Below are 14,243 nucleotides of genomic sequence, written 5' to 3'. Positions count from 1 at the left end.
TGTTATTTGTCCTTTTCTATCTGACACTCAGCACAGTATCTTTTGGTTCCATCCATGTTATTATAGATGAAAAGATTTCACTCTTTTTTATAGCTGAGTAATATTCTATTATGTATATGTACCACCTCTTCTTTATCCTTTCATTCATTGATGGACATCCAGGTTGCCTTTGTATCTTGGCTTTGTATATAATGCTGCAATGAAGATACGGATGCTCATGTCCCCTCAAGTAGTGCTTTTGGTCTCTTTGGATAAATACCCAGAAGTGGGATCACTTGGTCCTTCTTTGTCTCTTGTTATAGCCTTTGTTTTAAAGTCTATTTTGTATGGTATAAGTATTGCTACTCCAGCTTTTTATATTTCTGTTTTCATGAAATATCTTTTTTCATCCCTTTACATTCAGTCTGTGTGTGTCTTTCAATCTGAAGTAAGTCTTTTATAGGTGGTATATGTAAAGGTCTTGTTTTCCTATCCATTCAGCCATGCTATGTCTTTTGAATGGAGCATTTAATCCATTTACATAAAATAATTGTTGATAGATATGTAGTTATTGGCATTTTATTAATTACATATTTTCCTTCTCCTTTTCCTTTTCTTTCTCCTTCTCCTTCTTCTCTTTCTTCTTCTTCTTCTAGAAGTCTCTCTAACATTTTTTGTAATACTGGTTTGGTGGTAATGAACTCCTTTAGCTTTATCTCGCCTTATCTGTTCTTCAGTTCTAAATGATAGCTTTGCTGGGTAGAATAATCTTGGTTGTAGGTCATGCTTTTCATCACTTTGAATATTTCATGCCAGTCCCTTCTGGCCTGCAAAATTTCTGTTGGGAAATCAGCTGACAGTCTTATGGGAGCTCCCTTGTAGGTAACTAACTGCTTTTCTCTTGCTGCTTTTTAAGATTCTCTCTTTGGACATGGATCCTTAGTGTAGCGGTTAGCATGTCTGCTTTACATGTAGAAGATCTTGGGTTTGCGCCTCAGTGGAGCCATGACCCATGGTCAATGGCCATGCGACCCTGAATTAGCCTGATGTCTGATCTCAGAAGCTAAGCAGAGTTGGGCCTGATTAGTACTTGGATGGGAGACCACCTAGGAAGACCAGGTGCTGTAGGCATAAATAATAATAAATAATAACAACAATAAAAAATAATGAGATTCTCTCTTTGTCTTTAACCTTTGGCATATTAACGATGATGTGTCTTACAGTGGGCCTCTTTGGTTTCATATTGTTTTGGACTCTCTGCACTTCCTAGAATTGTATGGAAAAGCCACTGGAGGGGGATTGGGTGGGCGCACAAGTTGGGTAGGAGGGGTTCTCAGGGAATCACCAGGACAAGGTGACCAGTGTTAGCTAGGTTGATGGAGACTTAGATATGGCAGCCACCTGTGTCTGCATGCTGGGAGGGGTGAGGGCTCAACAGAAAAAACAATGGCTTCTGCCAGCACTTCTGACTAGGAGAAAGCTGCTTCTCCAGCCATTGCCCTGAAACCTGATAACTCGGTTCTTCCATGTATGTCCCTGGAATTCTTCAGTGCTAGAATTCCCCAGTGCTAGAGCTCAGAGTGAGTGAGTCGTCAGTGAGTAAGTCCATATGTGGACCCTTTAAGAAGAACGTCTGCAACTCCCGCAGCTCTCCATCTCACTCAGCTGCAATCTCCACTGGTTTTCATAGCCAGAGGTTGTGGGGATTTCTCTTCTTGGCACTGCTGGAAGCGCAGTGTGGATCTGGAACCCCTTGCTCTTCCAGGGCGACCTCTTCAGCCGAGATATTCTTCTCAATTCTCAACTGCCACACATGGTTGTGGGACTAGCCTGTTTTGGTATCCTGCCCCCGCCCCCACTTGTCTCTGGGTGGCTTCTTATGTATGTACCCAGTAGTCTAACTTCTGTTCAGCCAGACCTCAGTTGACTCCCAATGATGAGTGTTCTGTAGTTTAGTTGTAATTTTGATGTGGTCATGAGGAGGTGAGCATAGCTTCTACCTACTGCGCCATCTTGACTGAAAGTTCAGAATGAGCAACTTTATATGGTCAATCTGAGAAGGGACATATGAACTTAGACCAAAAGATAAGAAGGAGTCCTGTGTGAGCGAGGCCTGAGAAGAATGTTCCAGAAAGAAAGATGTACAGTAATGAGATGAGATGAGAGATGAGGTGATTAGGGGAAAGAGGCTCATGATGAAGTTGGAGAGGGGTCAGAGGTCAGATCCCACAATATCCTATAGAGGCCACATGTCTACATTTTATTCCAAAGTTGATAGCAAGCCACTGAAGAAAGTTAAGCATGAGTGTGACATGATTTGATTTATATATCAAGAGGATCACTTAGATTTCTGTGAGGAAAACAAGTTTGAATGGGGATGGAGCAAAAACGCAGAAACAGTTATGGGAATCTTGCAGTGCTCCAGGCAAAAGGTGATGTCAAGAGCAGAAGAAAATGGAGAAAATCAGATACAATTGAAATATTTTGGAATTACCCTGAACAAGACTCACCAAGAGATTATATGGTGACAGAAGTAGGAATTAAAAAGAAAAATATTAGGACTTTTCTATTTCTGTGTCTCCAATCTTTAACACAATGCCTAGCATATAGTAAATGCTCAATAAATATATTTAGAATTGATATTCTTTCCCCCTATAAAAGCTATGTATCCCAAAATGATGATTAGGAAAAGAACAGAGGAGCACAGAGAACAAATAAATAAAAGGAGAATCTAGAGGATGAATAAGAGTGGGAAACAGAAATAAAGGTTTCCCTTCAGTGAAGCTGATAATGACTTTACTGTCAGAAGATCAAGGTCAAAGTCTTGCTTTATGTCTCTCCCTCCAGGCAGCTTTCCAATAAATGTCTAAAGATGTCCCAGGCCAGCAGAGGCAGAACTGAATATTGCATGGTAAATAAGGAATGGGGCTGTGTATAGAAAAGACATTTTTAAAGTTATTGTGTGATATAGGAAATAATTTTTCATCATTTCCTTGGCTGACTTTGAAGCAAGAGTTTAAAAATAAAGAAAAGATTATGAAGCATGTAGCCTGAAAATAATAGAATCAAGCAGTTCTGTCTTGGTACATTGATTCGGATATTACAGAGGGCATTTTGTTAACACTGTCTTTTAGCATTAATGTCGCATACATGCATGGACATGTTTCTTTTCAACAAGACCACTAAAATAACCCTGAAATAGACAACAAAATCTTGCAAAAATTTTAAATAGGAAGCACAAATATTTCCATACTTCAGACTGGTGAGGTTACATAAAAATAGATGAGGGTCATACATATTAAATAGTAATATGTGATTGCAGATGTCCATACTTTAATTGGCACCCATGGGTTAATTCAGGATCTTTTAGAAATTCTGACTTTCCTGGAAAGGGGTTTCTGGCACCCATATTTGTCCCCAGTTTTTCTTTCAAGATTCAATTTACAGACCATTTTTTAAAATCCTGCTGGCTCTTCATGTAGTTTTGAGTGATGCCTTCTAAATTCCTTCTAAGTTAACTTAAAAATAAAATGCACTTGCTTTTATGCTAATACCATTTAAAGTCTAAAAATGATGTTCACGACTTTAGTCTTGTTCTTTCCACTCTGGTTGTAGTATTTATTTTCCCGTATGTGATTGATGGGTAGGCTTTGCTCTGGGAAGGAGACACATCATGCACATCTCAATATTATAGCGATGCTCTATTTCTAATTATAGTTCCTTTGCCACCTTTCAGCCAAATGCTACCTGAAATATTGGTAACTTTGGGAAAAAATTATGTTTATTGAGGGGTAACCCAGCTATTGCAGGCCTGAGAGAAAATAATAATGGTTTTTGAAGGGAAAGAAAGAATATGTTTAAGGCATTGGCAAATAGCATCAATAAACACTGACTTAGAGGCTAAAGGGTTTTTGGGAGGGCCTCTCAAATCGCATGTCTGACTTCCTGTTCTCTTTATGTTATGATCAGCTTTGAAACTAGGATTGTCTCTCCAGAAGTGCGTTGAGTTCATAGATAAGCACAATGTGGAAATGATTTCCTCTGTGGGATACATAGAAAGACACCTCCTTTGTGGCAAGATTTCTAAAAATGCACTGGGCCTTCTTACTTCACTTTGCAACTTCCCTCTTTCTCCCAACTTAGAGTGGTAGGACTGAAGATTTTATATAGCCCATTTATTCGATGGGCAGTCCATAGTACAGATTTCATTTCCTTTTAAACTCTTTTCTGAGCCCCTACTCTTTCCTCAGATATAATTAATGGCTCCTTCCTTTGGATCACTTAGCACCTGTATTTACTCCTATATCCTCCTATACACAATACTTTATTGCACTTAATCATATACTGTATTGTGTATTTTCCCCACTAGTCTATTTAACAGAGGGACTGAGCTTTATTTTTATTTTTATCCCCAAATGCATGATGTAAGTGCTATCTCAGTGTCCTATCCAAATGGAATGATCAAGAAAGATTTTTCACTGTATCAAACCTTGTTAAAATCTACTCCCTTGGGGTCCTAAAAGCAGGGATTCACAAAGCAAAAGAGACATTCTCACACATCCATTCTTCACTGATCCAGATCATCAAGAGGCACATAGGTTTTATGGAACCTCTCCTAACATACAGTGCCTTTATTTCATTTTATCCTAGAAGTGAAGTGAAAAGGAAAAATGTTGGGAGTTCTGAGACCCCTCCATGCAGACTTTGAGGCCATCTGCTTCTGGCTTGGGAGAGAAATTCCATTAGGTCAGAGACCCCGACCACAACTGAAGGCGTTGTGGAAATGACTGCTTGTCTCTTGTTATTGTTATTGTCAGATAACACCTTATTTTAGCATTCCTACATCTGTAGCTACAGAGGAGCCAATGACTTTATTTATCTTCAATGAAATTTCTTGACTTTAACCAATACTATTCATAAATTTTGAGCAGCAAACTCAGAAACCTAGAAGTCAATGACATCATTTCAAAAGAACAACTATAGTCAACTTAACTTATTACCCTTGAATGTCCATTCCCTAAAAATACAGTTTTTAAACCATCCCCTCAGAACAATGTATTAGGTTACCAGGGCTACTAACATAACTTTTTCATCTAATTAGCCTTATGGTCTCTGGTCAGGAACAAAGTGGCCCTTTTAAAATAAAATTTTTGATATTGCTGAGGATGACATTCAATAAATCTTTGGTGAGTGGATGAATGAATGGATGAACTAAAGAATGACATTCAATTTTCCCTCTTCCACTCAGTACTTTGCATAATCACTTCCCCTGATATCATGTGCTAAGTACCCGGCATCACAATCTGATTTTACTTCTAGAAGACAACAAGTCTAAAGAAAAAATCTGGCTGCTGATATCACAAAAATGCATCAGAAAAATTTTAGGTGCCTCCCAAAAGATGACATGTTAAAGTTATGATTCTTTAATTAACAGAGGAGTTGAAGGAGTTTTCAACCTTTTGTAAGAGTAAGGGTTGATAGTTTTATAGTGTGTATCCCGTAAGTATATCAAAGTACATTTGAAAAAAGTTGTAGCACCAAATAATTTTTGGAATATATCTTTCTCCATATTTTTAGATGTCATTATGAGAAAATGATTCCTGAACAAATCTTCCTACCTTCCTTCCTCTCCTTTTCCTTCCTTCCTTCCTTCCTTCCTTCCTTCCTTCCCTGTAATACCTAGTAGAACAGTGTGCACTCCCCAGCTATTTGTGGATGATGTTCTTAGCAGATGTTGGTTAATTCTCATAACATCTGGTTTAGAAAGGCAGAGGGCCGAGATTTCTTTAAAAAGATACTCAGTCACTATGAGATGTCAAATTGTCACTTAATTGCTCTATGCCTCAGTTTCTCCACTTGTAAATCAGGGGTAATGCTAGTGATGCTGGCTAGGTTCTTTGCAGGATATAGTAGGATAACGTAAGATAACAGATGGAAAGTGGTTTGCACATTTCTTTCTTTCTTTCTTTTTCTTTCTTTCTTTCTTTTTCTTTCTTTCTCTCTTCTTTCCTTTTTTCCTTCATTCTTCCCTTCTTCCCTCTCTACCTTTCTTCTTTCCTCCTTTCTCTTTCCTTTCTTTCGTCTTTTTCCTCCTTCTTATTAGTCTTTAGACTTAGATCTATCTGTAAACATTATCGTATATAGTTTCAAAACAATAAAATAGAAGCATTATTATAATTATTCTTATAATTTGGGAAACCGAGTCTCAGGGACATTGAATAACTTGCCCAGGGTCACACAGTAGAGCCAAAATTCAAGTCAGTTATGAAAGACTCCAAGATCCATGATTAGTTTACTTTATCAGTTTCTTTCTTTTTTTTTTTTAAAGTCATTGTTCAAAACTGTAATGTCTTTGAGAATTATAACATTAATTTTAAAGCTAATGAAAAAGAAGAAAAAACTTGAAAAAAAAATCAGGAAGACTGCATATTTTTATAGACCCAAGCAAATGATATAATAGAAATAGAATTAAGCAAGAATTAAATGTTAGTTTCTTTAAGACTCTTCTTGATGTATTATGAAAATTGATCATGTGTCCCTAAAAGTCATAATACAGTTATCTGGATGCATCATTTGACAATGAAATGCAATTTTAGGAATGTGCTTTGGTATTCAAGGATAGCAACGATGGGCTCCAGGGACAGAGAGTAAAAACACAGATAGAAACACATGTGAAAAGATATAATTTACAGAGAAGCTCAAGATATTTTGCTGCTGGTTTCCCTGCTGACTCATCAATTAGCATAGGTTCTTCTAAAGATAAGAAATGAAATATTTGGGTTTCTATTTAGGGATTTCCAGTTGAAGGGATGATTTGTTAAATGATTGGATACTTTTAGGATGGATTCCAAAATCCTTAACTAACTTGTCTACAAAGCTACAAGATCTGGTTCTCTGACCTCTCCAGCTTCATCTCAACCACTCTTAGCTGGCTTTCCATGCTTCTCCACCACTGGTCTTTTTTATTTATTTTTATTTTATTTTATTTTATTATTTTATTTTATTTTATTTTATTTTATTTTATTTTATTTTATTTTTGTAACAGAAGAAAAAGGCGAACATCTGTTAAGTATTTTATTTTATTTTAATTTTATTATTTCAAGAGAACTATGCCTATCCATGTCCTTCTGTTTCAGGATCCTTACATTTTCATTGCATTTCCTTTGCCTATCACCCCCCTCCATTCCCTTACTGCCTTATCTCCTAACCTCTTTTCACCCTTTCTCATTGATCCTTTATGTCTCAGATTATTCTTTCTTAGAGAGGCTCCCCCAAACAGCACAGGCTAGGTATGTCTCCCCAGCCCAAGTTGAGTATTTGCTAGATCAGTCATTATTCTAAATGCTTTGCATGTGCTATCTCATTAATTTCCACAACAACCCTCTGAGGAAGGTACTGCTATAGCACCATGTTATAGCTGGGGTAATCAAGCAATCGGCCCTCTGTTTCAGGGCTAGTACCAGAAAAACAAGACTTGAGACTCCTTGTTGGATTCCAGAGCCCATCATTCCCCTACCCACTTGACTAAACTGTTCTTCTTAGGAAACCCTCTCTGCTCACTTGCACTCTTTTCCATAAAGCACTTATTCTCATAATTATTTGTGAAATAACTTGCTTTTTTGTCCATATTTCCTATTATAACCTCTATAAGAGCAGGGTCTAAGTCTCAACTGCAGCTCTGGTATCTAGCACCATGCCTGGAACATAAGAGGTGACCAATAAATATTTAGAGTATATAAATTAATAGATGGTCAAATGGAAGAACAGTTGGATGGACAAATGAATGACTTTGTTGGCTTATATTTTAAAATAATGATGCAAGTAAATCTTAGATTCTAAGCTTATCTACCTATAAATAAAAATCCTATCCATAGGGCAACAATATCATCATCTTACACAAAGAACAGAGTTCTTAGAACTAAATATTTTGGACAGACTAGGTCTTGGTTCACTTCAGTTTTATTTTTTCAATAGGAAAGCTCTAACTGATGTTGTAGAATGCCCTAGATTTGACCAAACTTTTGAGGTCAATGATAAAACTGGTATTGGGTGGAGGAGTGGAATAAAATGATGTAGTGTTTTTGAGTTAAAAAAGACCCTAAAGATCACCAAATTCAACTTTATCTTACACTAGGCCTCTCTTAATATTTTTCTTTATTTGGATATCTGATCTGCATAGAAATACAACTCCCAACTCAAAGATTGCATAGAAAAAGATTGCACTGAGCACAGGAGTTTGAGCCGGAAAACTCTCCTCTTTCTAGCTGTGACCTTGACTTCTCTGAATCTCAGTGTTCTCATCTGCAAAATGGAGCTAGTCCTTCAATAACCGCAAGTATAGCATCTTCCATGGGTGAGGTTTATGAATGATAGGAAGAGCTGTGGTATATCAGGTGCATACCATATTTGGGGCACTTTACCTGTTTTACCTCACTCAGTCTACAACAAAACCTTGTGATAAAGACCCAGAAACTAAAACTTGAGCTTTAATTATAGCCCTGCCAATTACTAGCTGTGGGATTTAAGCAAGTTACTTTAACATCTCCAAATCTATTTATCTGTCATGGTACTGATGGAATAAGGTAATGCAGGTAAAGTGATTGAGACTGCCTGACACATACAAAGTTCAATACACATTTGGTATAATTATTAGGTATTATTCAGAATTGATGAAAAGTCAGAGATTATATAACTCCTCATATTTTACTCTCATGGCCAGTAAATATCTAGAACAACATCCCTCTGCCCTCCCTGTAAAATTAATCCCTTTTCCAATTTGACTCATTCTTTTACACGCCTAGTATAATGTTGATAGTCTATTATGTGCAACTAGACTTCTATCTGTATCTATTTCCTCTCATTCTTTTCTTCTTTCTATCACTAAACACCTAGCACTGCCTAGCCCATGGTTTGTGCTCAGTAAATATTTGTGGAATTCAATTGAGAGAGTGTTTTGGGAAAGACTGTCTAAAAGTTTTTCAACCCAGTAAATAAATGCATCATTTTGCCTCATGTTTTTGATATCACCCTCATTTGCTCTTTCTGACCGGGAAGTGCACACTTTAAATTAGAAGTCCCTAGAATAGAAATCCAGTCTTAGGCTGAGGTTTGGCAGCTAGGCTAGCAGACTCATGTTTTTTTGTGTGTGTATGTGCTTGGCCTGGGTGAGCAGCAAGCAGGTTGAACTAGAGTGGAAAGAATGAGAACTTGGGAGATAAAGAAATATGGATTATATCCCGGCCCTGTCGCTTTGTGGTTTTGACTAACTTTGTATCACTCATTGAGCCTCACCTTCCTCAGCTGAGAAAAAGAAATAATATCACCTATATTGTTAGTTAATCTTGGATAAGAGATGATATATGTAAAGCGTGTAGCACATAAGGGGAGTTTAATAAATGGTGACTACTGATCTTCTGGACATAAATCTAGTTTTTGAGGTAAGAGTTTGCAGCAAGGCTAAGATCAGTTTAGAAGGTCAATCGCAAGGGGCCATCAACAAGCTAGAGTCATAAAACAGAAGAGAGGAGCTTGTGTTAAAGCTTGACTGAGTTCAGACCAAGGGGCAGACCTCTTCCATAAAATAGGCCTAAGTCTCTGCTCCTTATGGGTGCCCAAATCAAGTTAAGCGAGGCATTCAATAAGTAGCAATTTTAGGAAAGTACCTAAGTCAGTGCAGGTTCCAGGTGGCGACAATGATGAACTTGAACAGAACCTTCACAGAAGTTAAATAAATGGCCAATATTAATGACCAACATCCTTACTCATCAGGAAAATGCAAATTAAATCCACAATAAGATACCATTTCACTCCCAATAAATGGCTAAAATCAAGAAGTCTGACAATATCAAATTCTGGAAAGAATGTGAAGTAAGTGGAATTCTCATATATTGCTAATGGGTCTGTAAAACGAAACAAACTCTTTGGAGAACTCTTGTCAGTTTCTTATAAAGTTAAATGTGCATCTATGTTATTAACCAATATTTTTATTCCTAGGTATTTACCTAAGTGAAATGAGAATACCACAAAAAGATGTGTATAAAGATAGCAGCTTTATTCACAGAAGCTAAAAACTAGAAAGAACCCAAATGTCCATCCACAGAAGTATGGATAAATTGTGGTATATTCATAAAATGGGATCCTACTCAGCAATAAAATAAAAAGGATCAAACTCCTGATACATGTAAGAACATGTCAAAACACAATGTCAAAAACGTTATGGTAAAAAAAACAAAAAACAAAAAACAAAAAACAAAAAACCTCCACACACATATGGTAAGCCAGACGCAAAACAGTATATGTTTCATTATTCCACTTATGCGAAGTTCAAAAATAGGCTAAATTAATTCATAGTGATAGAAACAAATAGTAGTTTCTGCTGGTAGGAGAAGAGTGGGAATTAGTTGGAAGAGGGCACAAGGGAACTTTCTGGAGTGATGAAAATGTCTATCTTCTTTTGGTGGTGGTTGCGATTGTTTACTAGTCAGAGATCATTGAACTCAATCTTCAGATCTGTGCCTTTATCTTATTTAAATTATACCTCAAAATGGCAAAATAATACATATATACGTACAATATTAGATGTCTATGGCTGCATAACAAATTACTCCAAAACTTAGAGCTTAAAGTAGAACATATTTATCATCTCTTATAGTTTCTGAGGGTCGGGACTAGCTTTGCTGGGTCATTTTGGCTCATGAAATTGCAGTCGAGCTGTTGGCCAAGACGACAGTCTCAGAAGACTTGACAGGAGCTGAAGGACCAAGCCCACTCACAAGGCTATTGGCAGGGGACTTCATCTCCTTACAACTGGGGCCTTTCCATAGGGCTACTCTCAACATAACTTCCCCCAGAGTGAAGGATCTAAGAGAGAGAACACTCGAGACAGCTGCTTTTTATGATGAGGCTTTTATAACTCATCTCAGAAGTGGCATACCATCACTTCTGCGATGTTCCATTGGTCACACAGACCAATCCCGTTACAATTTGGAAGGGAAATATACAGGGTGTGAATGTTAGGAGGTGAGGATAATTAAAGGCCACTTTCGAGTCTGGGTTCCACACCTGCATACCTAATGAAGCACTTAAGCAGTGCCTGGCCCATAGAAGCAGTTTGATTGATATCATGGTTATTATTTGGTTCCCCAGGCACATTGGAATGGTGGTCACATCTCATGGATAAACCTTGAGCATCGAGATGTCTCAGTGAAATCAGTTTTAGCTGAAAGAGGAGAGGAAAACAGGAAAGAGAACACTCTTAACCTAAAGGGGTTAAAGACTCAGTTTGCCAAGAACAAAACAAAGCAGTGAGAACTCTGGCCATGCAGGCATGGCAGGAAAGAATCAGACAAATGGTTGAAGCAAGTAGGGTCAATAAACGATGTGTTGGGGTATAGGACATTTGAGTATACTTATTGGCTGTTATGGCACCACCTTCTCTTGGTTCTCCTCTTTCTTCTGTCACTGAAAGCTTTTGAACTCCTGAAATGACCTTCTTCCCTCTTTCCAAGACTGATGACACTCCTCTCAGCAATGGTTCTTTTTTCTGCTTTCACAGTGCATCCTTTGTACCTATGTCCTAACTCTTATTTTATTCTGACTTGATTGCTAGTTGTTCACCTCTATCTCTGACACTATATTTTGAGTTTGCTGGGAGCAAAGACTGTGTCTTATCTGTTTTGATACTTTTTGAAGTGCCTTGCATACACCATGTTGGTTAAACTTGTGACTGAGATTTAAATTCTGTGTTCTTTCCCCGCAAATGTACAAAGCCTCATATTCTTTCTATTGACTGTCAAATTTGTCCATCTCCAATAGGAAAAAAAAAAATTCTTCCTCTTCACAAATACACACACACACACACACGCACGCACGCATGCACGCACACATTTTATTCCCTTTTTGGAGCTCATGACCATGCAGGCATAAGTCAGGGAGTATTCATGACCTTGGCTATGATGATGATAATTGATGTTGAAATTAAAAAGAACAGAGAGGGACAGATTACCTCTATAGACAAAGAAGAAACCCAGTTCAAAAAGAGAATATCTCAGACAACTGTGGAATAGTCAGGAAACGAATCAAACACTTCATGCATTTTTGTTTACAGATTCTAATTCTTGCACTTTTTCTATTTATGTATCCAGAGTGATGTGCTTATTATACTCCATAAGCATCCTCTCATCATTGTTCCTGGTCATTCTTCAGTTCAAAATCTATCATAATCCCCAACTTTTGTTTTCCTCTAAAGAAATTTTTACCTATTGTTAATGGATTTTTATTTCACCCTTGTAGTTTTGGTAATGTGATGCCTCTATTTGCTCCAAGAACCTTATGAGTTCCAAGTATTTCCTTTAGGTGTGGTCTGATCTTGGACAGGTATTATGAGGCATAGCTTCAAGAGCTTCAAGGATTTTCTAGGTTGGAAGAAAGAACCATAAAGATCTCTCTTAGAAGCACAAATAAGCTAAGCATTCTTGGACGGTCCTTACAAACAGAACAGAACTCAATGCATGTTGTCCATAAGCTGCCCCACCACTGAGGTCTTTGGACTCAAACCCAGGAAAATTTATGAGTCAGTCTTACCCTCGGCTGCAAGTATAGAGCTGTGAGCCCTACTCATGGGTGGACTCCAGAGTTAATTAGTCCTAGCTGCCAGTACCACCATACCCATATATGCCTTGAGTCAAGACCTTTCCTCACAACCTGAAGGGCGTTTTACAGGTATCATTCAACATAAATAAGGCGTGTGAGACTTTGTGCTTCTGTTTTCACACTTAGCTCTTTAGTTGGGTCCAGGCAACACAACACATTTAATAGAAAGAACCCCAAATCTGGAGTCAAGCTAATCTACATTCGTCTTTTCACTTCTATCTCTTATTGGCTTTTAGTCTTGGACAAATTATATAACCTCTTTCTTATTTTGGAAATGCTTCCACAGCAGGTTCGTTTTGATAATTAAATGAGCAGAGATATGGGAAAGCCCTGGCACGTAGTAGGTGCCCACTAATGTTATTTCTGTTTCTGAATCCTTTTAGGTTGGAGTCCTGTTCTTCCACCCCAATGAGTCTATTAAGAACATCACCTCAGATTCTACTCTTTGCCTAAATATCAACCCACCAACTCTCTTCCATGACTCCTTGACTTCAACTTGAGTCTACTTCCATGACTCCTTGGAAGTGACACCAGCCCAAACAAACACAAGGTCATTGTGTCCCTTTGGCCTTGCTATACTGGATTGGTGGTTGCTTTTCTTGGTAAAATTTGGCAGTTGATTTAGTTTTCCCTGTCTTTATCTTACTTAGTCCCAGACCCTCTCATCCCTCTGCCCAATGCCAGTAAGACACAAACAAGCACACCGAAATAGTGTTTCAATATACAGGCTTTGGAGTTGCACAGCCTGAGCTTAAATTCCATTGTCATTACGTCCACACTGTGTGACCTTAGGCATGCTACTTAATTCTTCTGAAGCCTCAGTGCCTCCATCTTTAAAAGAAGTTTCATAGTACTACCTAGTTCCAAGACAATGGGAAGGTTCACATGAAATGATACATGTAAAGCTCTTAGCAAAGTTCCTGGCACATAATGAATGCTCAATTATTATTGACTATTATTTTATACTTTGCTGCTGAGCTCAGCTATACAATGATGATAAGTACTAATCATGAGGCAATATTTCTATCTCAAATACTATTCACTTGTCAGTAGTTGGAATCAGACCACTACTGTTTCTGCAAAGTTAGTCAGTTCCTGTTTTGGCATGTTACATTGGTGGTGAAGGAATATGAGTGGCTCATTAGCCACATATACATTTGAGTATGTTTTTATTTGCTTTATCTCATCTATTCGCAAGTGGTCTAAGAATTCAGGTTTGAAATAAGGAAAAAGTGATCAGTCAAGATTCTTAGCTTATCTATGTCAGTAAAGTATGTTTATGAGCTAGAAGGAAAAATTTGATTCTAGATACAAGTTGTTCTGTGAGCAGTTTACTACAGTAATCTTGGTGATAATCTCCAGAGGCCTGAACAAGCAGAGATATATGGGATTAAAAGACTCCAGGAATCCTGGGCTTTAGAGTGCCTTGCTTGTCAAAAACACATGAACACTACAGACAGTCCCCAACTTACATGGTTCAACTTACAATTTTTTGACTTTGCAGCGGTGGTGCAAATGTGATAGGGATTCAGTAGAAACTGTACTTCAAATTTTTAATTTTGATCTTTTCCTGGGCTACAGTATGCAGTAGGGTACTCTGTCATGATACTTAG

The 14,243-nt window shown here is 37.8% G+C and overlaps 1 pseudogene; it reads left to right on the top strand.

Moving 5' to 3' along the window:
* The first annotated feature begins 994 nt into the window (after positions 1-994).
* On the top strand, positions 995-1,110 carry LOC112472478 (annotated as a pseudogene).
* The last annotated feature ends 13,133 nt before the right edge of the window (positions 1,111-14,243 follow it).

Source organism: Pteropus alecto, unplaced genomic scaffold (assembly GCF_000325575.1).
Source record: "Pteropus alecto unplaced genomic scaffold, ASM32557v1 scaffold76, whole genome shotgun sequence".
Lineage (NCBI taxonomy): Eukaryota > Metazoa > Chordata > Mammalia > Chiroptera > Pteropodidae > Pteropus > Pteropus alecto.
This window is presented reverse-complemented; position numbering and strand designations above follow the sequence as displayed.